At 36.3% G+C, this 27,648-nt stretch overlaps 1 protein-coding gene across 1 annotated transcript in view; it reads right to left on the bottom strand.

Moving 5' to 3' along the window:
• The window catches only part of tty (tweety), a 43,626-nt gene extending 31,154 nt beyond the window's left edge, over nt 1-12,472 (bottom strand). Inside the window, exon 1 of the mRNA XM_067780809.1 lies at nt 12,384-12,472. The gene's annotated coding sequence lies outside the window, so the exon portion shown is untranslated. The remainder of the gene's footprint in view (nt 1-12,383) is intronic.
• Between the last annotated feature and the right edge of the window lie 15,176 nt (nt 12,473-27,648).

Genomic DNA, 27,648 nt, shown 5'->3' with positions numbered 1-27,648 from the left:
TTACTTGCAAATCCTCTTATTTGCAATCCTCTGCTAAGTTCGAATCACTAAACTGTTGAATAAATAACTCCAATTTGTAATAATGCGAAATGGCCTTTATTAAAGTACTTCACAATAACACTCAGACTGTGCAACGAATAGCTTGTTTAATAACCACACTGATTGATAGCTCAATGAAACTCTACTATTCAAAATAATACTGCTATTGCTCGCTAGATATCGTCTTAATCGAAACTGCTTGACAACTCAAATCAAATTAAATTACAGCGCCTGTCGCCTTTTATACTCTTTGGTTTCCTCGTTCGCATTTTCTAAATCTACTAGCTTTGTCCATTAGCTCTCAAACTTCTCAGCTATAACTAAAATTGCACAATTTTATACATCTTCTAGGCGCTTCCAGAATCTACTAGTCCAGTAGCTCTCAAACTTCTCAGCTGTAACTACAATTGCACAATTTTATAGTTTTTCTCATTGCATACTTATAGGAGTATCTCAGATATATGCATGTGTTAGTGCATTGACTCTCCGCTGCTCGTATACGTACACGGTACATATATGTAGACGCAATGATTGATTCGTGACTGTCTGCTTTATTGTTGTTGTGACTTTATTTACTTAGCATCAGACTAGGGATGTGAGTATCACTTAGTGTCACTCATAGTGGTCACAATATCTAGTTCTGGAAGTCACATCCAACATCATTATTTAATTATTCTTAAACCAGATAGTTCTCGAGTTGATATCCAACTTCATTCTACAATCACTATCCAACCTTTGAGAAATTTCGTAAAATTAAAAGTTTTCCAGTTGATCTCCAATTATATTAATAATTAATTAATATTTTCCAATTATTATCTTAATTTCGAGAGATTTTGAGAAATGTACATTGCATATGGAGTTGAGGTTGAGCTGAAAAAGATATCCAAGGTGGTACCGCCAAAACCAACAGCTGTTTATTGTGAGAAATAAACACCTGGTTGATAGCAGTAATGAAGCGTAATTAATCAAAAATAAATTATAAAGGGGGTCGCCGTGGTGTGATGGTAGCTCTGCCTACCACACCGAAGATTCTGGGTTCACGCCCCAGGCATCTGTATTCTTACATTTGAGTCCATTCAGAGAACCCAAGTTTTTACTTAAATTTTTTCAACTTAAGTATAGCATTTTTTGCTTTATAAAAAATTGCCTCCTTTGCTGAGTACGCTATGATTCTCGAGTTGCTTCGAAACAACTCTTGAGATTTTAGAAGTATGCCTAGTTATCAACATGAGCTCTTATAGTACTCAAGCCTAAATGCTTGGTGGGTATATTCTACGCCATTTCGTACGAACGGAAATAACTGATATCTTAACAAGAGTTTAACCCTGCCAGAGCGGCCGCCTAAACTCAGCTTAAACTACATTAAAGTAGACTGAAAAACTGCAGAATAAGGTTAAGCGTAGTTTAACTGGCAAACTGAGTTGAACTTGTACTAAAAAACCGGCCCTAAGTTGAACGTGTGCTGAAAAGCCAAATATGCATATGAATAACAAGTAAGGAAGGCTAAGTTCGGGTGTAACCGAAGATTACATACTCAGCTGAGAGCTTTGGAGACTAAATAAGGGAAAATCACCAGGTAGGAAAGTGAACCTAGGGTAACCTTGGAATGTATTTGTATGGCATGGGTATCAAATGGAAAGTGTTAAAGAGTATTTTAAAAGGGAGTGGGCCTTAGTTCTATAGGTGAACGGCTTTTCGAGACATCGCCGTAAAGGCGGACCAGGGGTGATTCTAGAATGTGTTTGTACGATATGGGTATCAAATTAAAGGTATTAATGAGGGTTTTAAAAGGGAGTGGCCCTTAGGTTTATTTATCGACCAAAATGTGGACCAGGGTAGCCCAGAACATCATCTGTCGGGTACCGCTAATTTATTTATATATGTAATACCACGAACAGTATTCCTGCCAAGTTTCCAAGGGCTTTTGATTTAGCCCTGCAGAACTTTTTCATTTTCTTCTGCTTAATATGGTAGGTGTCACACCCATTTTACAAAGTTTTTTCTCAAGTCATATTTTGCGAAATAAACCAATCCAATTGCATTTTTTCATCCCTTTTTTCATATTTGGTATAGAATTATGGCATTTTTTTCATTTTTCGTAATTTTCGATATCGAAAAAGTGGGCGTGGTCATAGTCGGATTTCGGCCACTTTTTATACCAAGATAAAGTGAGTTCAAATAAGTACGTGAGCTAAGTTTAGTAAAGATATATCGATTTTTGCTCAAGTTATCGTGTTAACGGCCGAGAGGAAGGACAGACGGTCGGCTGTGTATAAAAACTGGGCGTGGATTCAAACGATTTCGCCCATTTTTACTGAAAACAGTTATCCTCCTAGAATCTATGCCCTACCAAATTTCACAAGGATTGGTAAATTTTTGTTCGACTTATGGCATTAAAAGTAATTTAGACAAATTAAATAAAAAGAGTGGAGGCACGCCCATTGTGAAATTTTCTTTTATTTTTGTATTTTGGTGCACCATATCATTGCTGGGGTTGAATGTTGACATAATTTACCTATACACTGTAAAGATATTCAATTTTTTGTTAAAATTTGTTTTAAAAAAATTTTTTTTTTTGAAGTGGGCGTGTTCGTCATCTGATTTTGTATTTTCATTGAGCACACATATAGTACAGGAGTAACGTTCCTGCCAAATTTCATCAAAATATCTCAACGACTGCCAAATTACAGCTTGGAAAACTTTTAAATTACCATCTTTTAAAAGTGGGCGGTGCCACGCCCATTGTACAAAATTCATCATAAGGTCAACCCACCTACCAAGTTTCATCGCTTTATCCGTCTGTGGTAATGAATTATCGCACTTTTTCGGTTTTTCGAAATTTTCGATATCGAAAAAGTGGGCGTGGGGCGATTTCGTTCAATTTAAATAGCGATCTGAAATGATTCCCAGAACCTACATACCAAATTTCATCAAGATACCTCAAAACTTACTCAAGTTATCGTGTTAACAGACAGACGGACGGACGGACATGGCTGAATCAAATTTTTTATCGATACTGCTGATTTTGATATATGGAAGTCTATATCTATTTCGATTCCTTTATACCTGTACAGCCAACCGTTATACAATCAAAGTTAATATACTCTGCGTGCAAAGCAGGCTGAGTATAAAAAGTGAAACCCAGATGATACAGGCTGACACCTTAAGTCTTAAAATTTCTTAACGATACTAAAAATGTTTTTATCTATTTTTTCCTACTAATTTTACATAAAAAAATATTAAAAATTATTTTAATTTAATACAACCTTTAACTGTAACTACGGACCTATATGCATTCAAATTTATTTATGTATGTATGTAGGTACATATAGATAGGTTATGTATAAATATGTACGCCTAGTCTCGTTTGAATAAATCTTTATCGAAAGATATGAGTATAAAAGGGTAAAATTATTATAGTAAGGACTTAAAGCTGCATAAGGGCACTCTATGTTTACATATAAGCACATATATACACGTCCATATGTATATATTTATGCTTGTACAATTTGAACCCGGAATCTACAAATAAATATTATTTCAGCTTTAGGTACAAGCAAAGAGTAAAAATTCATAGGAAAAACAGTTCTTTATCTCTCTCTCTCTCTCTATCATGTCCTTTACGGTGTCACTGAGAGCACTTACAAAAGAAGTTTGTTTTTACTTTATTTTTATCCCGCCCATATGTTTGTTTACATTTACTCTAAAACATAATATTGTATTGGCCTTATGTCTGTATGTTTGTACAGGGTAAAAGTATACGTTAAATCAATTCGCCGTAAACTCGAATGCACATAAATGAGCGTAACTTCGTAAGAGCGCAGGAAATGCAGTTAACAGAAGTGTTCAGAGTTCTACTACTACAGTAGAACATCTACTACTATTTTTCGATTATTTTGTTTGGTCATGTTATGCAAATGTTTTAATATGCTCAGTCCCAGAAGGTATTTTTATCTGCACCTATATATAGAAGGGTGTGGCCTGCACTCCGTTCAAAAGGCCAGGCGGAAAATTACTTGAGATCCCTTGATTTTTCCAAGTGAAGATGTAGCTGCCACGCTTTTTGGGAATGCAGTTAGTTTCTGATTTATTTGTTGTGCTAATATAATTTAGGATCAGTCCACTACTTCGTATACGCCCTCCCTCTCAATACAGTCGAACGTATTTCAATGATATGGGAAGAGGAAAATTACCTAATTGCACGGACTATACATACATATGTCTTACTACAGAATATATGGTTACTTTCGAGAAGGGAATGGCAGAAGAATTAGACAATTGAAGGGTTATTACAGTCTACCCATCCGACTTCAAAATTCAAAAGGGAACTTGGGCTCGAAAATCAGGAAATAGAATATTAGGGCAACAAAGATCCTTATGCCCATATTTACATAGGAAAGACACGAGCTTGCTTCTCAAACAAATCTTCAGTGAGAGTACTTACAGGTTTCATCACAGTTCCCTGTGCTATTGCATCGATGCTTTGAAGTAGGCACATGGCAACAAGCTCCCTCTGCAGAAGCCTTCAGGATGAAAAAGAAAGGGAGAAGTTTCATCACATTCCTTGTCAATGTTCAAAACTGCAGACAACATGACTCACACTTTTTGGGCCATAATTTTTCGACAGTCTGGTAGAGGTACAGAAAGTTTATCTTTCGTCGCCACTTAAGTTCATACAGAGAGATAAACTCTTGTTGGACGCGGCGCCCCTTCTAGCATCCGCCAGGGACATTCACAATGTACAAAAATGTCTCTGAATTGAAGTGAGGGACGTTCGTATGTCCCCATTTATATGTAACCTAAGGTAACCCAAACACCTTCATATCGTACTAGAAGCATGTAGGCTTTACCGACCAGTGGAATGTGTAAAAATCGTCTGGACCACCATTTGAAACGAAAAACGGAAAGTGAGGAGAATGCCAAAAAGAAGGTGAGGAGGAAAGGAAAGGGAAAGAGTGAGTAGGAGAGGTGAGAAGAAGAGAAGTTAGAGAAAGCAGAGGAGGAACATGAAGAGAGGATAATATAATAATATCGGCCTTATCAAAATTGGAAAAGGGTAGAGGTGAGGATGGGCAAAATAAAGTGAACAAGTAAAGGTGTCTAAGCTCGGGTGTAACTGAACATTATATACTCAGCGTGAGCTACAATTGTACATTTAATTTCAGATAAATTACTTTTCTACACAACACGTGGCACCGCCCGTTTAAAAAAAATATGTCTCCCCATTTTTTCTTACAATAAAACTTGATTCAAAACTATTTTTTGCTAAGTTATAGCTTATAATTCTAGGCTACGAACCTTTTAAAAATCTTTTATATAAAAGTGGGCGTGGTCTTTAACCGATCTCGTCCATTTTTTTCTAGAAATATTTCTTGCTATAGGGAAAATTTGTGTACCCAATTTTATTAAGATTCGTTTATTTTTCTTCGAGTTATGGCTCCCGAAACATAGAAAATTGCTTAGTCATAAAAGGGGCGCTGCCACGCCCATTTTTTTTTAAATTTGAAGGTTTTCCTATTAATTATTATAAATTCACTTGGGAAATGAAAATGCCATTGATATAAAGCTCTTTTTTACAAAAATATGGCTTATTTTATTGGTCCACGACCCTTTTAGAAATCTTTTATATAGAAGTGGGCGTGGTACTTAACCGATTTCGTTAATTTTTCTTCAAAGCATTCCTTATAGTAAAGGCAACCTTTCTGCCGAATTTTGTTATGATACGTTTAACGATTTTTGATTTATGATTAATGATATTTGTAAAATTGATTTTATCACAAGTGGGCGGTGCGACACCCATTTTAAAAACTTTTTTCAAATTTTTATCAAGAGTCTCAATATCATTCCACACGTCAAATTTCAACATTCCACGTATATTATTTACTAAATAATCAGGTTTTTTGTGTTTTCCAAAATGTTATATATATAAAAAGTGGGCGTGGTTATCATCCGATTTCGCTCATTTTCAATACCAATCTATTCTGGGTCCAGGTAAGCTCGTGTACCAAATTTGGTGAAGATATCTCGATATTTACTCATGTTATCGTGTTAACGGACAGACGGACATGGCTCAAAAAAATTTTTTTTCGATACTGATGATTTTGATATATGGAAGTCTATATCCATCTCGATTCCTTTATACCTGTGCAACCAACCGTTATCCAATCACAGTTAATATACTCTTTGAGTATAAAAAGGAACTGGTAGGGGTAGGGAAAGATGAATTGGCAGATAAATGTACATAAAAAGCGGGGAATAATAGAAAGAGTGAGAGAAAAGGAAGTAACTAAAAAGAAGAAAGGGAAAAAAGAGACAAAAGTATAGGAAGAACAAATATACTAGACGAAGTGGAAGAAAGGAGGTAGAGGAGGAAAACGAGAACACAAGGAAGAGAAGCAAGAAAGAGAAGGGTGTAAAACAATAAACAGAAAGGGACAAAATAAAATGAGACAGAGATGGCCGAAGAGATAAGACGATAATGATACGGGATAAGTAGACGGATATGTGACAACAAAAGTATAAGTAAAAATAAGAAATAGGGGATGAGAGGGAGAGACAGAGAAAAAAAGAAAAAGCGATGACGAGTGGAATAAATTTTTTTAAATGTAGGCAAATATAAATTTGAAATTCTAGCAAACCTGGCTGCACTTATAAATCTACCAATATTTTTTAGCATTCATTCCACAAGTTTGTAAGCCCGAACACTGATTAGCTGGATATTCTCAGGAATAAAATAACTATTGTATTTCTGTTGAACCAATATTCGCTCTCTATTATTTTCCCTTTCTCTTTCTTAATCTGTTTTTACACTCGCTCTCTATCTCTCACTTGACTCCATTTCATCGCCCGCTTGACAAATCCGCTCACTTGCATATCGTATCCTGTGGCTTTCTCTCTCAATATTATAACGGTACAACGAGGACATTGGAGACAACAACAACAGTACCGACGACTTGTTATCCCATTATGTGTAGTTTCTATATTAGTTAGCCAGTCAGCAATGAGCACACTGTATGAAGTGTATTGATTAAAAATTTGTTGTTGCTATTTTTTCATATTTCTTTTTTAGGAAGTTAGAAACAATAACAAAATAATAGAGTACGCGAAAATGCTGCTGTGCTGCCGTTTGAATTCCTGTTTCCCGTTTCAGTACCTCTTCCTATTGTGGCTTGCATGAGTGTCGCCTTGACTTACGCCAAATAAACACTTACACACACATATCCACATACTACATTTTCATACATAGACACAGAACTATTAATATGTCAATAAGGGCATGTTTGCGACTGGCAAGGATATTCTGACTCTCGTAAAATGCAACCAACGATGGTTGACAGAGGCGATGTACGTCGGCGGTTTAGAAAACTCAGATATGAACGGAGAAGGGGTGGTTAGGTTGACTGACTGCATGCCTACAAGATGTTGACTACGACTGCGACAGGCGCGGCGATAGTAACTATTGTATTTGTTTGGTTGGACTCAATGTCTGATGGTAACGGCGGTGTTTGATGGATGAGGGAAGAATATGCGGACTAAGGTTTTACTGGTTGAGTAATTGCAATTGCTTTTGTGGCTGTGTCTGGGTGTGTGAGTGTGTGTAGGTGTCTTGTTAGCATGGATGCTGTTTGGGTTAGCGCAACCCAATGTCTATACACTTTACCGTTGCAAATACGCTCACAAATATACACTGAGTTGAAGCCAAAGTGGGACAACCTTTCTTTTGGGAAAAATTCTTATTTTTGGGTAAATTTTTATTTGGGATTTGTTTAACTGCACAACGAACAATATTTCGATGTAATGTTACGAATTTTTTTAAACAAAAATATATCCATTCTAATGTCTTCACAATCATCAAATCGACATATTTTCTAATTTGCACAAAAAAACTTATTTGTATTTTTGGGAAAACCCATTCGACATGCTAAGTCCGAATTTGAGATATGTTAAACTTGTTTATCATTTTTTAAAACTTTGTAACGGTTTTTAGCAATTCACGCGAAATTTCGCAGTTGCTGGGCGGACTACACAATTTGGTAATGTATGGGTCTAGTGAAATATAAAGAACAGCTTTTTTAGGTGGTAGTGTTATGTTAGAAAATTTAATATCGAAACCTACCATTTTAAACTGAAACTGGAAAACTGAAAATAATAATAAAAAATGAAATGTTTGGTATATATTTCGATCTCATTCTGAGATCATCCTCAGGAAACAATTGAATATGTTTTATCGACCAAATAAAATTGAAATATAAAAATTTAAACTGTGTTTCAATTTTTTAAACTGCCTCGAGCTCATTAAAATTTAATAAATTATAATATTTGAAGGCAAATAAAAATATATTTTTAAAAAATGAAATGTTTAAAACTACAAAATTAAAAGAGCTCAGATAGCGAAAAAAAGCTTAAATAAATATGACAATTGCGGGATCGAAGATTCGAAAAGAAATTTTTAGACAACTGCCATAGCTGGGTATATGGACCGTTTCGACTGTTTTTGGTTCAATTAGAACCCGCAGTCTTTGCAAATCAATAGGCCGATAAACAACCAATGAGGGCGTTCCAATGATACGGATTATTACTATGAGATTTGGCAGCAGTCAACTCATATGTACACATAATAGGTTTAAAAAATTAAAACGAATCACCAAAAACTGGATGGGATTTTGTACTTAAAAAAAGCTACAGTACTTAACTTAACACAAGGGTTGGCAGTTTTGAACCTAATAACGATCGTCCAATGGCTGATATTAAAATTCCTGATCCTGCCAGGAGCTTTGTGCAAGAAACAATCGCACATTTTGCTGTATTTCTTGCATTTTTTAAATTTTGTTGTAGATACGCAAATGAAAAATTTATTGTTTTTATATCATGACTTAAAGTGAATATAATAGCCGTGTTTTTTTACACGTATATACGTTTACGTTTCCGCGTAAGAAACTCTTATCGTATAGCGGCAACTAACTACAGAACATGTTGTACCGAAAGGCGCAGACACAAACCTCTGGATGCCCATAGTGTATAACATATAACTGAATCGCTTGCGATGAATAGTGGACACACACCATTTGTAGAGATGATACATAGAATTAGTGTAGAGTTAAAACATAGACACATATTTCAATTGCATCTGAGTATAATGCGTATTGAAATTTAGGAGTACTAATTTTATGCGCAGCAACTTCAGAAGAGTAGATAAAGTTTAACGCTTAGCAGTCCATGTAAAGGTTAAGCGTAAACGTACATAGATGTAAAAAAACATAGCTAATGTAACTATTTATTGTATTCAGACTTAAAGTAAAAATGTATGGGTTGTGAATTGGAAAAAGTTGTATAGATATCTGATACCCTAGTGTGGATACATATATATCTGTAAGTGCTACCAAGCAAAAAGGGTTTGGAGACAAAAATTTCCCACAAAAAACTAAATCATAAGAACCACCCTGTAGATCCGAAATTGATCCAAATATATATCAGACTCACGTATCAGGATCTGGATCAGTGTTCATTGAAACTCAGCTAGTATGTATCCAACAAAAAATATTTTATTTTCACCAAAAAGACGAAGAAATTAACAAGTCTAATATTTTAATAAACAAATTTGAAATTTTTAAATCAAAATAAATGTAAAAAGATGTCAAACACAAAAATTTAAAAAAAAAATTTGGGAATAAGTTTAAATATATCGCATGTTTTATTGTAAACTGATATAATGCAAAATTTTTATTTTTTCAGATATTACGATATATTTTAATAACCGACTGGTGTCATTATATTCATTCTCGTATTGTTTTCAGTGAGACAAAAATGGCGAAAATATATGTTTTTACATTTTTATTTAAGAAATTTTTGTCATTGAAAATGCTTCTATTTTTTAATGTAAAGTGAATCAGCTCGAAAGAATCTGTATTACACTGTAAAAAATTATTTTTTTATGCTACACTAATGTTTTCAGAAATACTTCGTATGAACTCACTATGAAAGTTGTATTTGGTTGAGTAATTTTTTTATAGTGAAGTGAATAAACAAAAATTGCAAAGCCAACATCAGCGAGTTGTGCAAAGTAATATCAAAATGGTTTTAACAATATTATCACCAAATAATTGAAGTTTGTACTGCAACATTTTAAATTGTCGTAACTCTTTCGGTGCCCTAGAAATTAGCCGAAGAACTCAGCTACTAAAGTGACAAAACTCGAATGCGCTTTCCCAAAAAACTAAAATTTTGCTAACAATAAAATTGTTATTTGCAATAGATGGTGCGATATATGTACATACAAAAATGCCTAAAATATAAAAAATACGAAATTTCGCAAAAATAATATTATTTTTGGAATAATTAAAAGAAATATGTTAAAAATGTTTTCCAAATAATTGAAATAAACGATTTAACTTTAAAAAATATGTACGAATTGTAACAAACGAACCCTAATATTTTATTAAACATATTTTAAATCAAAATAAATGTTAAAAATATATAAACACAAAAATCAAAACTCGAAATAAATATATAGAAACAAAAATACTCATGACAAAAACATTATTGACGTTATTCCGCAATGAAAAATTTTCAATTTATTTAATATTTTAGGAAAAATGCAAACAACGTGATATCAGGACGGATAAGGCGACAGCTGTTTCGATTATACCTTGTAAATCTCTTTTTTTCCACATTTGTAAATAAATTATAAATTAAAAATTGCTTCAAATAAATGTTTTCAAACATTTAAAAGCAATGATGGCATTCCCTGCTTAATTCACACAAAATTTTCAAATTTGTCAATTGCACAAAATAATATTTATGTTTTTTCTCAAGCAAGAACAAATTGGAATATATTATTTTGTTTATTTCCTTTTGTTTGGAGACTGATTTTTAAATATTAAATTTCGCAAAAACTTCAAAAAACAAATCATGGCCGACAAAAGAGCGAACGGTTATAGCTTGTAAGTATTTTTATTAGCTGTGGTTTTTTACATCTATAGACGTTTACGTTGAAATTTTATATGGACTGCTAAGCGTCAAACTTTAAATACTCCTCTGAAATTGCTGCGCATAAAATTAATACTACGAAATTTCAATACGCATTTTACTCAGATGGAACTGAAATTAGAAGCTAGTACCTGAATGGTGCTTTGTTACCGGAACGTGCCGGATCTATATCCGGCAAAGGACCATCAGCATCGATAACACTCCCCAAAGCCTTCGGGGAGTATCTTTATCCTTAATACAACAACATGTAACTGAAATATGTGTCTATATTTCACCTCTACACTAATTCTATGTTTCGCTTCTACAAATGGTGCATGTCCACTATTCATCGCAAACGATTCAGCTATGTTATACATTATGGCCACCAGAGTTTTGTGTCTCCGATTTTAGGCACAGGGTGTAGCTAGTTATTTAACCACTGCCGCTAGATGTGTCTCCTAAGCATTATCTAAGCGAGGATAAGCGTTTTTTACGCGCAAACGCAGACGTATATGCGTGTAAAAAAACACGGCTATTATATTAATACATAAAAAATATAAAATTTCACAAAAAAAAATGTTTTCTCAAAGTAATTAATATAAATAAATTAAAAATTTTACTTAAAAAGATTGTACTCAATCTTTATTCTTAATAAAAATATTTCAATTATATTTTTTATAATTGCATGTGCCATTTCGCATCTCAGTCGCTGTTACTTTTAACGTAGCATTAGATGTTCACATTTGTGTGCGTACGTATATATGTATCTTTTGTGTGTGTGTGTGTGGTATACTTTGCGTGTAGCTGAGTTACACAAATATTAGAAAAATATCCTGCATACACAAGCAGACAGGGAGTGACTTGAAGTTGTTGCAATTTAATTAAAAACGAAAAAATAACAATGACAATTAAAAAGTTTGCGTTTTTCGGGAAGTGTTATCGCAGCAATTCAGAATGAACTTTAAACTGCATGCTATTTTTTTTCACTTCTAAAAGCTTTTTAGATAAATATTTTCATTAAAGGTAGATTTGATTTAAAAAAATTTATTTACGCAATTTGATGAATTTTGTTATAACTTTAGATGCCTTAGATCTTTCGCACAAGTTTTTTTTAAATTAATTTTTTAAATATTTCTTTTTTTTAATTTTTCAAAACTTATTTTTTTCAATAAACTCTATTTAGTTTCACTATAATTTTAATTTGAAAACTCTTTTGTACTTTTGCATTCGCAAAACTTTTATGGATACATAATTTTCGCCCCCAAATGCACTTAGGGCGACTACGGCAGCAGCTCACATAAACTCTGTACTATAAATTCGCATAAGTATGAAAAAAGTAAGTATTCACAGGCACTAACGACTTTCTTTCATAAACTTACTTTTCCACAATTCACATTGAAAATTTTCTCACTTATTCATTAATTAATTAATTTACAAATTGAATTAATTCAATTAATATCTTTTTTCATTCATTATTTCACATATAAATTTTTCATCAAATATTTTATAGTATATATATATATATATTTGCTTCCTATCCGACGGTCAATTTCAAACGGCAGCCGAAACGCATGAACCACACATTTTGAGCATTGAACTAAGTATGATATTTTTTTTCTTTTAACCCGGTCACACCCTCTATCGCTGGGTATACGAGCACTCAAATACAAGTATTCGTTGATTTTATCTACAATTTGTGGGAAAATCAAATATATACCGACAGGATTCAGGACTCTGAGGGAGCATATACACAGTGAGTAATAGGGTATAGCTTATGGTGGTACAAAGAAAGAGAGAGAGAGCGAAATAGAGCGAGTTTGAGCGTAAAACTATTTGTGCATAAAACATTTTCGCCGTCGGATTGACCTGAGAGCGACTTCATTGCAAACAAATCAACTCATTGTGCACAATAAAGGCAATCCATTTCTAATTCTCGAAATTATTTACTCTCTTAAAATTCAATTTGCCACTTTTGCACTTTTGCTAAGAATTTTCTCACAAAATTTCTACTTCTACAAAATCGTACTATACCGTTAGTGGTTTGTTGCTCTTTTCATACATTCCTGTTATTTTCACACACAAAAAATAATACACATACTCGCACTCACAACTCTTGCACTGATGACAGGAAGGAAACGTTGGCAATGCCGGAAGTATGAATTTCTTTATCTCATCGTTCTTTGACTTATTGTATGCCACTTTTGCTGACCTGAAAACTAGAAGTAATTATTTGAAGTTTTCTCATTGTGTTGGAAATTGTGTGATTTAATGCTCCGAGTTAAAACACAATATCGAATGAAATATATCGAGTTAGTAGATAATCCCCCCTATTGCGAGTGTCGATCGGAATAGAATCGACAATTTGTCGATTCCATTTTTTGCATTTAATATTATTACTATACAAATTAATCGCCAAATCTTTGGACCATTATAAACAGTTATTTTATACAAGAGAGATTTTGCTATTTTTTCAACTTTTCGATGTATATAACATAATTTGTATAAATTATAAAGATAATCTATTATCGCTCAGATATCTACTATCTACTGCAATCGACACTCGCAATAGGGGGGAATCTTTTCAAATATACATATCGTCGCTCCGCTCACAAAAACAATTATGTGTTTTTCAGTAACTTTTCAGGAGATCAAAAAAACTTATTTCTGGTGTCCATTTGCAAAATTTTGTAAATGTCGCATTTTGGAAATATTTTGTGGAAAGTACGTTACTGATGTGTGAAGGAAAAAATCGTTTTTGTTTTAACCCATTACGACGTGATAAGTATTTGCCAGAGCTGTAAAAGTGTGCAATCATTTGAAATCTTAAATGATTGATTTAAGAATGCTGTTTCTTCATTCTTTCATTCCTTGTTAAGGAATGTGGCTTAAAAGTCAACCCATTCTTCATTCAGTAGCGGGAAAAAAAATGCACTCTTGTTGCTGAGAGTGCACACACTTTTCTAGTACCAATCAATTATGAAAAATGTCGTACAAGCACAAAACCCGCTCAAATATCACATGGTTGCATTTAATTAAAGCCACTTCAAAATATCAACACAAAAATTTAGTTATTGACAGTGATGACCCGTTTCTTCGTTATTTAAATGGTAATAAAGCACAAAGAAGTTAATTGAAAAAGCATTTTTATTAAGATTGTTCTAAAAATTTAATAATAAAAAAAGCAAATGACAAATATTTCAACATCCCTGTTCCGAAAACTCGAAATCATCGTTCTAAATAAGTGTTGCCAATGTGGCATATAAAAGGCTTGCAGGAAAAAGTACTAATCTACATTTGAACGTCCTCAATTGGTGTTTAAACAATTGAAGAAAAGGCAATTCATTATAAAAAGTCTTAGTACAAGTTCCTTCATGTATTCTTCATAGCGGTATATGGTCAATAGTAATATCCGATTTTTCTCTATGTATTTAAAACTTGTAAAATATAAAATTGGCTCCAAAGTGCCATTGGTTTTTGGGACAGAATGATACCAACTTCAGATGAAAAATTCAGGTTAACCGCTTTTCTGGTCAACGCGTGCCTTACATGTGGATCACCACAAAAATTATCTTTTTAAAAGCTAAACAGAAACATCTATTGGCACAGAAATTTCCTGGGATTTCCGTTGATAATTGCCTCAGTGGACGTGTCGAGTGTGCTTGACGAAGTACTGGTAACGTAAATAGAGAAACCAAGAACCTATTTAAAAGTTTTCAAGTTTGAAAACTGGAAAAAAATTTTAATTGAAAATTGTTCATTTATTACATTTCTTGTGTTTCTTGGCGGGTCGAATTAAAACGATTACATCGGTATGGGAAATTACGACAGCGAACCAGCGGAAGTTAATTTTGAAGAGTTCTTCGAAATTGTCGGGGATTTTGTGTTTGAAGAGAGCCGTGATATGGTACATGAAGCGAACGATGAAAACAATACAACAACTGAAGTAGGCATTGAAAGAGAAATGGACGAAACCTCAGTTTTCTCGTAGACAATATTTGCTGCAAAATATGATTTGGCGGAAACGAAATCCTGTTCACTAAATATTTTGAAATTTTGCAAAAGGCTCGTATGCTCGCGACAATTTTTTTTTTTTTTTTGGAGTTTAGGGGTTATTTATCTGAAGAGCTACTGTCGCTCGCCCTGAGGGAACAATTTATCACAGAAATAGGATTGACCCAATAAATTATTATATCCACTGAAATTTTTAAATAATTTTATGTCTACTGTCAGATTGATAGGGATTTAAAAAGGATACGATAGTATATTGATACATTTCTCTCGATATTTCCAAGAATGAAGTATCCAGATCGAAATGTATCGAATTGGGCGAACAAATATATATAAATTATTATTATCCACAATGCTAGGCATCACCAGATTTTTTCATACATTTAAAGTATTGTGTTTAATTCATCAGACTTAACTTTGTTTCAAATAATTTTACTCATATGTATAGCTTGATATGACCGTTTATCATAAACAGCGTGGTGGCATACTCGTCATCTGCCGTTTCGATTAAAAAATTACATATTGGTCACATAGATTTATTACCTTTTAAAGAAAGCATTCCTTTAACATACCTGTAAAGCTACTGAAGTATAAAAATTCAACTCTGGTATAAGAAAATTAGTACTGAATGGTAAAAAAGTGTGCATTCATTTCAAGTCTACATTCAATAAAGAGTGGTAATGGCTCCTACATTCACACTCTATATTGAATTATATTTTACCATTCAGTAAAACTCACACTTAAGATTTGAGTTAAAGTATATTAAGCCATTCAGGAATGGGAATTTATAATATGCAACCAAAAAATCACAAATTTTTAAAAGAATGCTGAGAAAATGCACACTCAATTGATTCAATCTTTTTACAGGTCTGGTATTTGCGTCGTTTTATAGCACATAGCTGCTTGCAAACCTGATTCAAATTTGCTTTTGGCGGTAGGGAAATGCATGAAATGTTTGCCGTTATTCCTCATAATGCTTACGGAGATTACCCCTTAAGTCCCTGAGAGGTATAGCTTCATCTATCAGATGTCTGTTGGGATGCCCAGGTTTCTGGGTATTCAACAGAAACTGTTTGTTTGGCATTTTATTTATCTCCCTAATGGGGAGTGGGGGTGGGACAGACGTCGTCAAGTCGTCACTCAGGGGATAAGTGATGGGTTGCTACGTCTGAGTTGAGGAAGGCCAGGACGCAATTGCTGTTATGGCCCTGGGACTAGACGTCCCTTGGTAAGCATTTGGGTACCCGGTGTAGTTGCGTTTGCGGCATGGTAGTATGGCGCGATGAAACCCGTCGGGGGTTGCCGTCGCTGAGATCAGAACATCTAGGAAAGTGGCATCGTACAAGGCAGGAGCTGCATTGGGCAGATGTTGCAAACATATACATATGTACATACATTTCATTAGATTGTAAAAATTTCAAAAATTTTCAAAAAATATTTTTTTTTTTTTTTAAAAACTGTTATCGACAACGTTTTTAGCGGATATTTTTGGGTAGGACAGGGTATACATATGAAAATTTTTTTAGTAGATCATGAAAAAAACCTTAAAAATCAAAGTCGAAAAAAAGTCAAAAAAATGTAAGACTACGGGACGCCCTTTGGCGTAAACAGCAAGGAGCCACAAACAATTTATAAAAGTTACGAGGACTTCGGGTTTTGGGCTCTAGCCCAGAACATCCTGTCGGATTCAACCATATCTTGCACGTGACACACTGACAAGAGTGTGACCGTCCTAAAAAGATTATTTTCCGGTAAACGCAGCAACACCAATTCTCTGGACCGGCGCCAGATACAGGTCTTGGATTGGTTCGATACCCTCCCTGAGCAGGAGAATATTGCGCAGTCACGCCGCAAGGATCTGCTGGAGGGATGACAATTTGTGGGAGGGAAGCAACAAATTAAAAGGGGGTTACACTAAAATGACAGCCCTTGGTCGGGAAAAATCCTGAGTCGCTCCGGTTCATAGAACCGGCTGCCTTGCGAAGCGAAATGGTTTGTAATTATTTTTTACATTGAAATCAAAGAACTTTGGCCAGCGATTAAAAAATGTTAAGTGTGTGTTTTCGAAAACCGATCCGAATACCTTTCCAATGGTACCAAGATCTTTGAAATCGGTTGGGCCATTCCGAAGTTATCACAACTATACAAGAATACAAAATCCATATAAAAATTAAAAATACACGTATAGGATAACATACTAATTCTGCCGTTTCTTTCCAAATATTTAGCGATGAAAAAATTTACAATGCTTATAAAAATAAATTTACACAGCGATTTCAGATATTAATTCATGGTGTGAGGGAGATCGACTGACTTATTTTCTGAAATATTATCATATGCGGCTCTATGTTTAAACATTGAAAGATCCAAAAAGCTGCATAGCTCTCACAAGATATAAAAATGCGACACCGAGTATAGACAAAAGGTTACCAAAAATTCGCCGGAAGACAGGAGGTTTCTAGCCCGGGTAAAATTTCTGTCAGAACGAAGTAGGCGACCAATATTCAGAGAGTGCTGAGATTCTGGAAAGAAGTCTTCCTTGTCCTCTCTAACGGAGGCAGCGATGAAGCACCGAATGAAGATGATAATGTTACACCCGCTCTACACAATAATTGCTACTGGATCATTCCAAGGTTGGTGCGGGACAAATCGTATTTAATTTTTAATTTTTGAACCTTAACTAAAGAAAAAATATAAATTTTTCAGACAATCTTTTTAGTGCATTTCTATTGTGTGGTACATGTCTCCATAAAAATAGAAATCTGCTCTTGAAGAATTTGTCTATGTGTGTGAAAAATCCAAAATACCATGCATTTTCGAGACAGCAAAAATTTTCGGATTTTGTAATTACAGTCAGTCAGGTGAAATTTCAGCGAAACAATATTTAAACAAGTAAGGAAGGCTAAGTTCGGGTGTAACCGAACATTACATACTCAGTTGAGAGTTATGGAGACAAAATAAGGAAAATCACCATGTAGGAAAATGAACCTAGGGTAACCCTGGAATGTGGTTGTATGACATGTGTATCAAATGGAAGGTATTAAAGAGTATTTTAAGAGAGAGTAGGCCATAGTTCTATGGATGGACGCCATTTAGGGATATCGCCATAAAGGTGGACCAGGGCTGACTCTAGAATTTGTTTGTACGATATGGGTATCAAATGAAAGGTGTTACTGACTATTTTAAGAGGGAGTGGGCCTTAGGTCTATCGGTGGACGCCTTTTCGAGATATCGCCATTAAGGCGGGCCAGGGGTGACTCTAGAATGTGTTTGTACGATATGGGTATCAGTTTTGATGAACATCTTAAAAACTTGGAGGAAGTTTTCCAGAGAATAGCTGGCGCTGGTCTGAAGTTAAGTCCCAAAAAGTGTACGCTGTTTAAAAAGGAAGTAAATTATTTGGGCCACAAGGTAACGACAGAAGGTGTCTGTACAGCAAATGAAAAGATAGAGGCAGTAAAGGATTGGCCAAGACCACAGAATCTGCATAAATTGAGAAGTTTCCTTGGGCTGTGCACATATTACCGCCGATTTGTACCAAATTTTGCCAGCTTAGCCCATAGTCTCCACGAGCTAACAAGGAAAAATAAAGCTTTTGAATGGAAGAAGGAGCAAGAAGTAGCTTTCCAAACATTGAAAGAGCGGTTGTGCACTGCCCCAATGTTGGCATACCCGATTCCAGGAGCAACGTTTATTCTAGATACAGATGCGAGCGGATATGCTATAGGAGGCGTTTTATCACAACTGGTCGATGGACAAGAGAAGGTAGTTGCATATTACAGTCGTTCAATTGGAAAACCAGAGAGGAACTATTGCGTTACACGGAGAGAGCTGTTGGCATTGGTAGAGTGCATTAAACATTTTCACAAATACCTCTACGGCCAACGATTCCGTGCCAGGACAGATCACGCAGCGTTGAAATGGCTTCTGCAGTTCCGTAATTCGGAAGGACAATTGGCACGGTGGATCGAGCGACTACAAAGCTACGACTTTTCCATTGAGCATCGAAAAGGTAGTACCCATGGAAATGCTGATGCAATATCACGAAGACCATGTAGTTTGGAATGCAAGCACTGTTCAAAAGCCGAGGCTAAAGAAGACATTATAGATGTGCGGCAAATGAATATAACATGTACAGATGAATGGGACAAGGAACAGCTAAGAAAGTGCCAGCTAGAAGATGCAGATCTGTCACGTGTTATGCAAGGGCTCGAGCGAAATGAAAGACCAAACAGAGAAGAGATGTCAGCAGAGAGTCCCATTGCGAAGTCATATTGGGCACAGTGGAACAGTTTAGAATTGATATCCGGTTGCCTTCATCGAGTATGGGAGAGTGAGGATGGTAAATACAAGAATAAACTGATAGTTGTTCCCAGAAAGAGGATTCCTGACGTGCTCAGCGAGCTGCACAATGGTCCAAGTGGAGGTCATCTTGGAATCACAAAGACACTCGAGAAAATTAAGCAGAGATTCTATTGGGTTGGTTGCCGTCAGTCGGTCACTGAGTGGATTGCGAACTGCGAGGTTTGCAGCAGAGCGAAAGGGCCCAGAACACGAAGTCATGGCCAGATGAAGCAATATAACTCAGGTGCGCCATTTGAAAGGATCGCCATGGATGTCGCAGGTCCATTTCCTACTAGCAACCGCGGAAACAAATACGTACTGGTGGTTATGGATTATTTCAGTAAATGGCCAGAGGTATACCCAATCCCAAACCAAGAAGCAGAAACAGTAGCAGAAGTGGTTAAAAACGAATGGGTTGCAAGGTATGGTGTACCAATGGAGTTACATTCTGATCAAGGCAGGAATTTCGAATCAGCTGTGTTCCAGGAAATGTGTAAGTCATTGGGCATTCGAAAAACACGGACAACTGCATTGCATTCTCAATCCGATGGTATGGTAGAACGATTCAATAGAACATTGGAGGAGCACTTAAGGAAAGTAGTGGACAAGTACCATAAAGAATGGGATACCCGCATACCATTATTCTTGATGGCTTACCGATCAGCAGTGCATGAGACAACGGGCCAAACCCCTGCAAAAGTAATTTTTGGCAATGACCTTAGACTGCCAGCTGATTTGAAGTTTGGGATAGATGCCAATCCGGAGAGAAATGTCAGGAAATCCACTAGTGATTGGGAAGAAGAGCTAAGAGAAATACATGATGTGATAAGGCAACGAACAAAGATTATGAGTGACAAGATGAAAGCCAGATATGATAAAGCAATTAATTCAGAAGGTTTTCAGGAAGGAGATTTGGTGCTGTTATACAACCCGCAACGAAAAAAAGGTTTGTCCCCGAAATTGCAGTGTAATTGGGAAGGCCCATACAAAGTTGTAAAACGGATTACATCGTTGATCCGTACCGCATACAAACCATCGGTAAACCACGAACCAAAATGAAAGTGGTCCATTTGGAAAGGCTGGCAACGTTTAGATCGGGAGATTTGTCTGATCGGGACGATCAGACTTAGGTGGAGGGCAGTGTAACGAATGTTAGCAGCACTGAGCGATGCTATCGTCTCTAAGCCGATGCTAACCAGTGACGTGAATGCACATCAATAATTCAATCATTATGTATCTACATAAACGATACAATAACTGCGTCTACATATATGTACCATGTACGTATACGAGCAGCGGAGCGGCAATGCACAAACACATGCATATATCTTATCTGAGTTGTCACAAGAGAGAGCAATAATTTGTGCACGTAGTTGTGGCTGGCGATTTTGTAGCCGAAAGTAACTAGTAAGTTCTGGAAATCGAAGAGCCTAGAAGTATGCAGCGTAAACTATAAAAGCGGGGCAGGCGAGTAAGAAGTAATTCAGTTTGATTTGAGATTTGGATTAAGCGCTATCTAGCGAGCTATAGCAGTATTATTTTGAATAGTAGAGTTTCATTTGAGCTGTCAATCAGTTTGGTTATTAAGTAAGCTATTCGTTGCAAAGTACAAGTGTTATTCTGAAGTACTTGAATAAAGGCCATTTTGCATTATTACATATTGGAGTTATTTATTCAACAGTTTAGCGATACGAACTTAGCAGAAGATTGCAAATAAGAGGATTTGCAAGTAAATTCGTTACAATATGTTTGTACGATATGGGTATCAAATGAAAGGTGCTAATGAGTATTTTGAAAAGGAGTGATCTTTAGTTCCATAGGTGGACGCCGTTTCGAGATATCGCCATAAAGGTGGACCAGGGGTGACTCTAGAATGTGTTTGTACGATATGGGAATCAAATGAAAGGTGTTACTGAGCATTTTAAGAGGGAGTGGGCATTAGGTCTATAGGTGGACGCCTTTTCGAGATATCGCCATTAGGATGGGCCAGGGGTGACTCTAGAATGTTTGTACGATATGGGTATCAAACGAAAAGTGTTACTGAGCATTTTAAGAGGGAGTGGGCATTAGGTCTATAGGTGGACGCCTTTTCGAAATATCGCCATTAGGGTGGGCCAGGGGTGACTCTAGAATGTGTTTGTACGATATGGGTATCAAAGGAAAGGTGTTACTGAGCATTTTAAGAGGGAGTGGGCATTAGGTCTATAGGTGGAAGCCTTTTCGAGATATCGACATTAGGGTGGGCCAGGGGTGACTCTAGAATGTTTGTACGATATGGGTATCAAACGAAAGGTGTTACTGAGCATTTTAAGAGGGAGTGGGCATTAGGTCTATAGGTGGACGCCTTTTCGAGATATCGCCATTAGGGTGGGCCAGGGGTGACTCTAGAATGTGTTTGTACGATATGGGTATCAAATGAAAGGTGGTAATGAGTATTTTAAAAGGGAGTAATCCTTAGTTCTATAGGTGGACGCCTTTTCGAGATATCGCCATAAAGGTGGACCAAGGGTGACTCTAGAATGTTTGTACGATATGGGTATCAAACGAAAGGTGTTACTGAGCATTTTAAGAGGGAGTGGGCATTAGGTATATAGGTGGACGCCTTTTCGAGATATCGCCATTAGGGTGGGCCAGGGTGACTCTAGAATGTGTTTGTACGATATGGGTATCAAATGAAAGGTGGTAATGGGTATTTTAAAAGGGAGTAATCCTTAGTTCTATAGGTGAACGCCTTTTCGAGATATCGCCATAAAGGTGGACCAAGGGTGACTCTAGAATGTTTGTACGATATGGGTATCAGACGAAAGGTGTTACTGAGCATTTTAAGAGGGAGTGGGCATTAGGTCTATAGGTGGACGCCTTTGCGAGATATCGCCATTAGGGTGGGCCAGGGGCGACTCTAGAATGTTTGTACGATATGGGTATCAAACGAAAGGTGTTACTGAGCATTTTAAGAGGGAGTGGGCATTAGGTCTATAGGTGGACGCCTTTTCGAGATATCGCCATTAGGGTGGACCAGGGGTGACTCTAGAATGTTTGTACGATATGGGTATCAAACGAAAGGTGTTACTGAGCATTTTAAGAGGGAGTGGACATTAGGTCTATAGGCGGACACCTTTTCGAGATATCGCCATTAGGATGGGCCAGGGGTGACTCTAGAATGTTTGTACGATATGGGTATCAAACGAAAAGTGTTACTGAACATTTTAAGAGGGAGTGGGCATTAGGTCTATAGGTGGACGCCTTTTCGAAATATCGCCATTAGGGTGGGCCAGGGGTGACTCTAGAATGTGTTTGTACGATATGGGTATCAAACGAAAGGTGTTACTGAGGATTTTAAGAGGGAGTGGACATTAGGTCTATAGGTGGACGCCTTTTCGAGATATCGCCATTAGGGTGGGCCAGGGGTGACTCCAGAATGTTTGTACGATATGGGTATCAAACGAAAGGTGTTACTGAGCATTTTAAGAGGGAGTGGGCATTAGGTCTATAGGTGGACGCCTTTTCGAGATATCGCCATTAGGGTGGGCCAGGGGTGACTCTAGAATGTGTTTGTACGATATGGATATCAAATTAAAGGTATTAATGATGATTTTAAAAGCGAGTGGCCCTTAGACGTATATGTGAAGGCGTTCTCGCGATATCGACCAAAATGTGGACCAGGTGATCCAGAAAATCATCTGTCGGGTACTGCTAATTTATTTATATATGCAATACCACTGACAGTATTCCTGGCAAGATTCCAAGGGCTGTTGATTTCGCCTTGTAGAACTTTTTCATTTTCTTCTATTTAATATGGTAGGTGTCACACCCATTTTACAAAGTTTTTTCCAAAGTTATATTTTGCGTCAATAACCCAATCCAGTTACCATGTTTCATCCCTTTTTTCGTATTTGGTATAGAATTATGGCATTTTTTTCATTTTTCGTAATTTTCGATATCGATAAAGTGGGCGTGGTTATGGTCGGATTTCGGCCATTTTTTATACCAAGATAAAGTTAGTTCAGATAAGTACGTGGACTCAGTTTAGTATAGATATATCGGTTTTTGCTCAAGTTATTGTGTTAACGGCCGAGCGGAAGGACAGACGGTGGACTGTGTATAAAAACTGGGCGTGGCTTCCACCGATTTCGCCGATTTTCACAGAGAACAGTTACCGTCATAGAATCTATGCCCCTACCAAATTTGAGAAGGATTGGTAAATCTTTGTTCGACTTATGGCATTAAAAGTATTCTAGACAAACTAAATGAAAATGGGCGGAGCCATTTTTGTATTTTGTTGCATCATATCATTACTGGAGTTGAATTTTGACTTAATTTACTTATATACAGTAAAGATATTAAATTTTTTGTTAAAATTTGAATTTAAAAAAAATTTTTTTTTAAAAAGTGGGCGTGTTCTTCATCCAATTTTGCTAATTTTTATTTAGCACATATATAGTAATAGTAGTAACGTTCCTGCCAAATTTCATCATGATATCTTAAACGACTGCCAAATTACAGCTTGCAAAACTTTTAAATTACCTTCTTGTAAAAGTGGGCGGTGCCACGCCCATTGTCCAAAATCTTACTAGTTTTCTGTTCTGCGTCATAACGTCAACCCATCTACCAAGTTTCATCGCTTTATCCGCCTTTGGCAATGAATTATCGCATTTTTTCGGTTTTTCGAAATTTTCGATATCGAAAAAGTGGGCGTGGTTATAGTCCGATATCGTTCATTTTAAATAACGATCTGAGATGAGTGCCCAGGAATCTACATACCAAATTTCATCAAGATACCTCAAAATTTACTCAAGTTATCGTGTTAACGGACAGACGGACGGACGGACGGACATGGCTCAATCAAATTTTTTTTTCGATACTGATGATTTTGATATATGGAAGTCTATATCTGTCTCGATTCCTTTATACCTGTACAACCAACCGTTATCCAATCAAAGTTAATATACTCTGTGAGCTCTGCTCAACTGAGTATAGAAACAATACTACATTTGGTAGTGCTTGTATCAAGGTTTGCTAAACTATAAAGCAAAATGAAAATAGGTGTACGAAACAAAAATGTTTTTTTTTTTTTTAATTAAATTGTTTATACGGGACACGAAGTTCAGTTTTTGAATTGCGATTTTCTTTTATACTATATAGAAATATGTATGGAATGGTTGCGTATATTACGCGAAATTTACATATTACAGGCACAGACTTGGTCCATTTCCAAAAATACTGCTTCTGCCTTTTTTAATTTTTTTATTAATATAAATGATTAAAAAAATTGGTTGACAAGGAAAAAAGGTTTGGTGCTTATTTCATTTTTCAATAATTATTTTTTTGCAATACAAATCTTTTTTTTTTTTTACTTTTAACTATTTTTCGCAATCTGATTCTAATTTCAAATTATTCTTCCTTGGAACGTTGAAGTGTGGTATATTTAAAATGCATTGGCGTTAAAAAATTAAAAAGGATATCAATAGGAAAATCGGGAAGAATTTACGATTTTCAATGAAATGCTCTTCATTCTACTTCTAAGCCTCAAGTAAGCATAACGTCAAGAACTTGCGGTTGTGGCATCTGATGTGCAAAGTATGAAATGAACAATAAAAAAACGTCCTGAGAAGATAAACGTTGGAGGGATTTTGCCCTAGAATTGTAAGTGGGTGTCATGTGGTACAGCAGTCCAAGCAGCGCGGAGTATTCCTACGTCCTTGTCCGTGCAACCATTCTGGCTATCATGACCAACCGAGGTACGAGTTGCAGCTATAAGCTAGTGATACACCTGTAAGGGCTCGGTCGCGACTCATTTGGATCTCCCGAGGATTTATCCAAAGTTGAGACCGGTATCATTCGGAGCTTTATCGTTGCTAACCAACGATTCTCTAAGTAGCTATATCTACGTTACCGTTATTTTATTGCATGTGGTATCACAACGGACTTTCATGTTGTCCAAGTGAGCTCCCCTTATTAGGGCAGCTACCACCTAACCTAACCTAACCTAAGGGCTCGCCAAGGTTTGCAGAATCTGTTCAATGTTATCACTATACTAATGTATAACTATCTATTAGTTTTTACTCGGTCTTTATACAAGGCTTGATATTCGTTGCCCAAAAAAACTCTTTATAATTGAGAAAAAAAAGCGCGGCAAATATCCCTCCCCTCCTACAGAGCAGTGCTCTAAACGGGTGCAGAAGTGCGCGGTATTTGAACAAAAAAAACTTGGGCCGAACTAAATCTGTAGTAAAAATTCCGATCCTTAAACCCTTAAAGGAAATGCAATGAAAGCCTTGTAACTAACATGCAAGGTTTGCTTAAGTTATGGAAGGAACACTTCTCCTTAATACAAGCTAGCGAGGAAAATGCAGAACCCGACAGTTACGAAGCAGAAATGGCAATGTGACAGCTAAAACAGCCAAGCGCCGGAAAAGGAAAACTAATCTGAGTTGTTCAAACACGAAGCCTGGTAGTTAATAAAGTGCATGCCTCAAATTTTTTTGCGGAATAAATGTGTTCTCCCATCCTCAAAAAATCGGCCCCTTTTCTCGGAGTCAGCCTGCTTAGGTTTGTATTGTACCAAATACTGAAGGGTAAAGTCGGGAAACTGATTAAACCTTATAAACCCGGCTTGAAACCTGGAAAATCTTTTATTGTCCAGATTTTTTCAATACCCCAAAACCTTGAAAAGACTCATGAAAAAGAAATCGACATGCACCATCAACTTTTCGACTTAATAGCAGCTTTTGAGAGTGCTAAAAAAAGTGCCTCTAAAAGTTTGCTGTAAAGCTTACACAACGCCAAATGCGGATGAGGAATACCATCTGCTTATCAGGACAACCCCGGGCCATTCGAACCCAAAACGATGCAGCTCCTTTTCTTGCGGTTTCTATACCCTGATTATAGAGAAAATAATGCTAACAACGGGTCTTAACCGCGATGGTGCAATGTATTACAGCAGCGTACAACTTCTCTACGTTTTTTGGATTTGATAAAGAGGATTGCTTATCAAAGAAGAAATCAACGCATTTGCACTGCGGAGAAGTACGTATATTTGGGAACCAGCATTAACGGCGAAAACCATTTCAGCTAGGAAATCCCACGGTATGTTACTCTTTCCCAAAAAGACTACTTTGTACCGAGTAGGCAATTTGAAAGTAAAATGCCATCTCCACGAACAAAAATCACGCTCTATAAGTCTCTCAACAACCTTGACTGGAAGATTAATGTACCCATCATTGGCGGCATTTATCGAAGGGGGTTTAGTGATAAGCCTTAGGAGATTGTCGCAGACATGAGCACAGTACAATAGATAAAAGCTCTAGCGGTTTGCTAGTTAGCTTATGTTATGCAAATGCGTGAATTCGTTCAGACCCAGACAGTATTACTATCGATAGCCGTATTTCGCACCAAAGGAAGGAGGCCCCCACTGAGTTGGAAAAATTCGTAAGAGAAAAATGATTGGAAATCAGTTGCTGTTTCGTACCTGAGAAAGTTTTAACTAGGGAGGGTTCAAAAAATATCCTACATGAAGCAATCGGGCTTGTACAAGAAGGTTCTAGGACTGAAGCGTACCAAATTTATATCCGACAAAGGACTATCCACATCCAAAACACACTCCTTAAGTAGCCGGGAGTGGTTTTGCGGTAAAAACAACAAATAAGCCTTACAACTTCTCTAGTTTCTTATTTTACATCCCATTTTTTGACGTTTAAATTGCAATTCCGTTATAATTTTCATTGAACGTCAAACAATTGGCCAAAGTAGTCCACTCATGTAAAAAAGCCTTAACATTCAGTTTTAATGCAAATTTCAAGCATCAATCAATCAACGATTCAAATATCAAAATGTAATCGAAAATGTGTTCTCGGAACGGCGAGTTGAGCCAATTGCCAAATAAAAAAACGAACCTTATATTTTAAGGAAAAGGACTTTTTGAATTATTTTTTACACTTCACCATAATATTAAAATGAAAAATTTTATTCATAACCAACACTTTGAAAAGTAAAAGTCTAGAACAGCGTGGACTGTTAATACGCGTCCAAAAACAGTAATATCCGGAGATATTTACAGTTGAAGTTGGCAATTTCATGCGGTTGTCGCAATGTTTTTGTATGCAGGAAACTTCTTTTGTGTACAAATTCCTATGTGTACCATTGGTCGACCGGCCAAGGTAATTTTTTATAAGCGCGGCTCAAAGCTGTCAACGGAGAAAAGCGTTCCATGGATATCACCCCCGGTTCTGGAGGTTCCGGGGTCATTTTTCAGTTTTTATCTTTTGAACAACTCAAACTTCTCTTTCCGCCTTA

Source organism: Eurosta solidaginis, chromosome 4 (genome assembly GCF_040869045.1).
Source record: "Eurosta solidaginis isolate ZX-2024a chromosome 4, ASM4086904v1, whole genome shotgun sequence".
NCBI lineage: Eukaryota > Metazoa > Arthropoda > Insecta > Diptera > Tephritidae > Eurosta > Eurosta solidaginis.
Note: the sequence above shows the minus strand (reverse complement) of the source record. Positions and strands in the feature narration are given on the sequence as shown.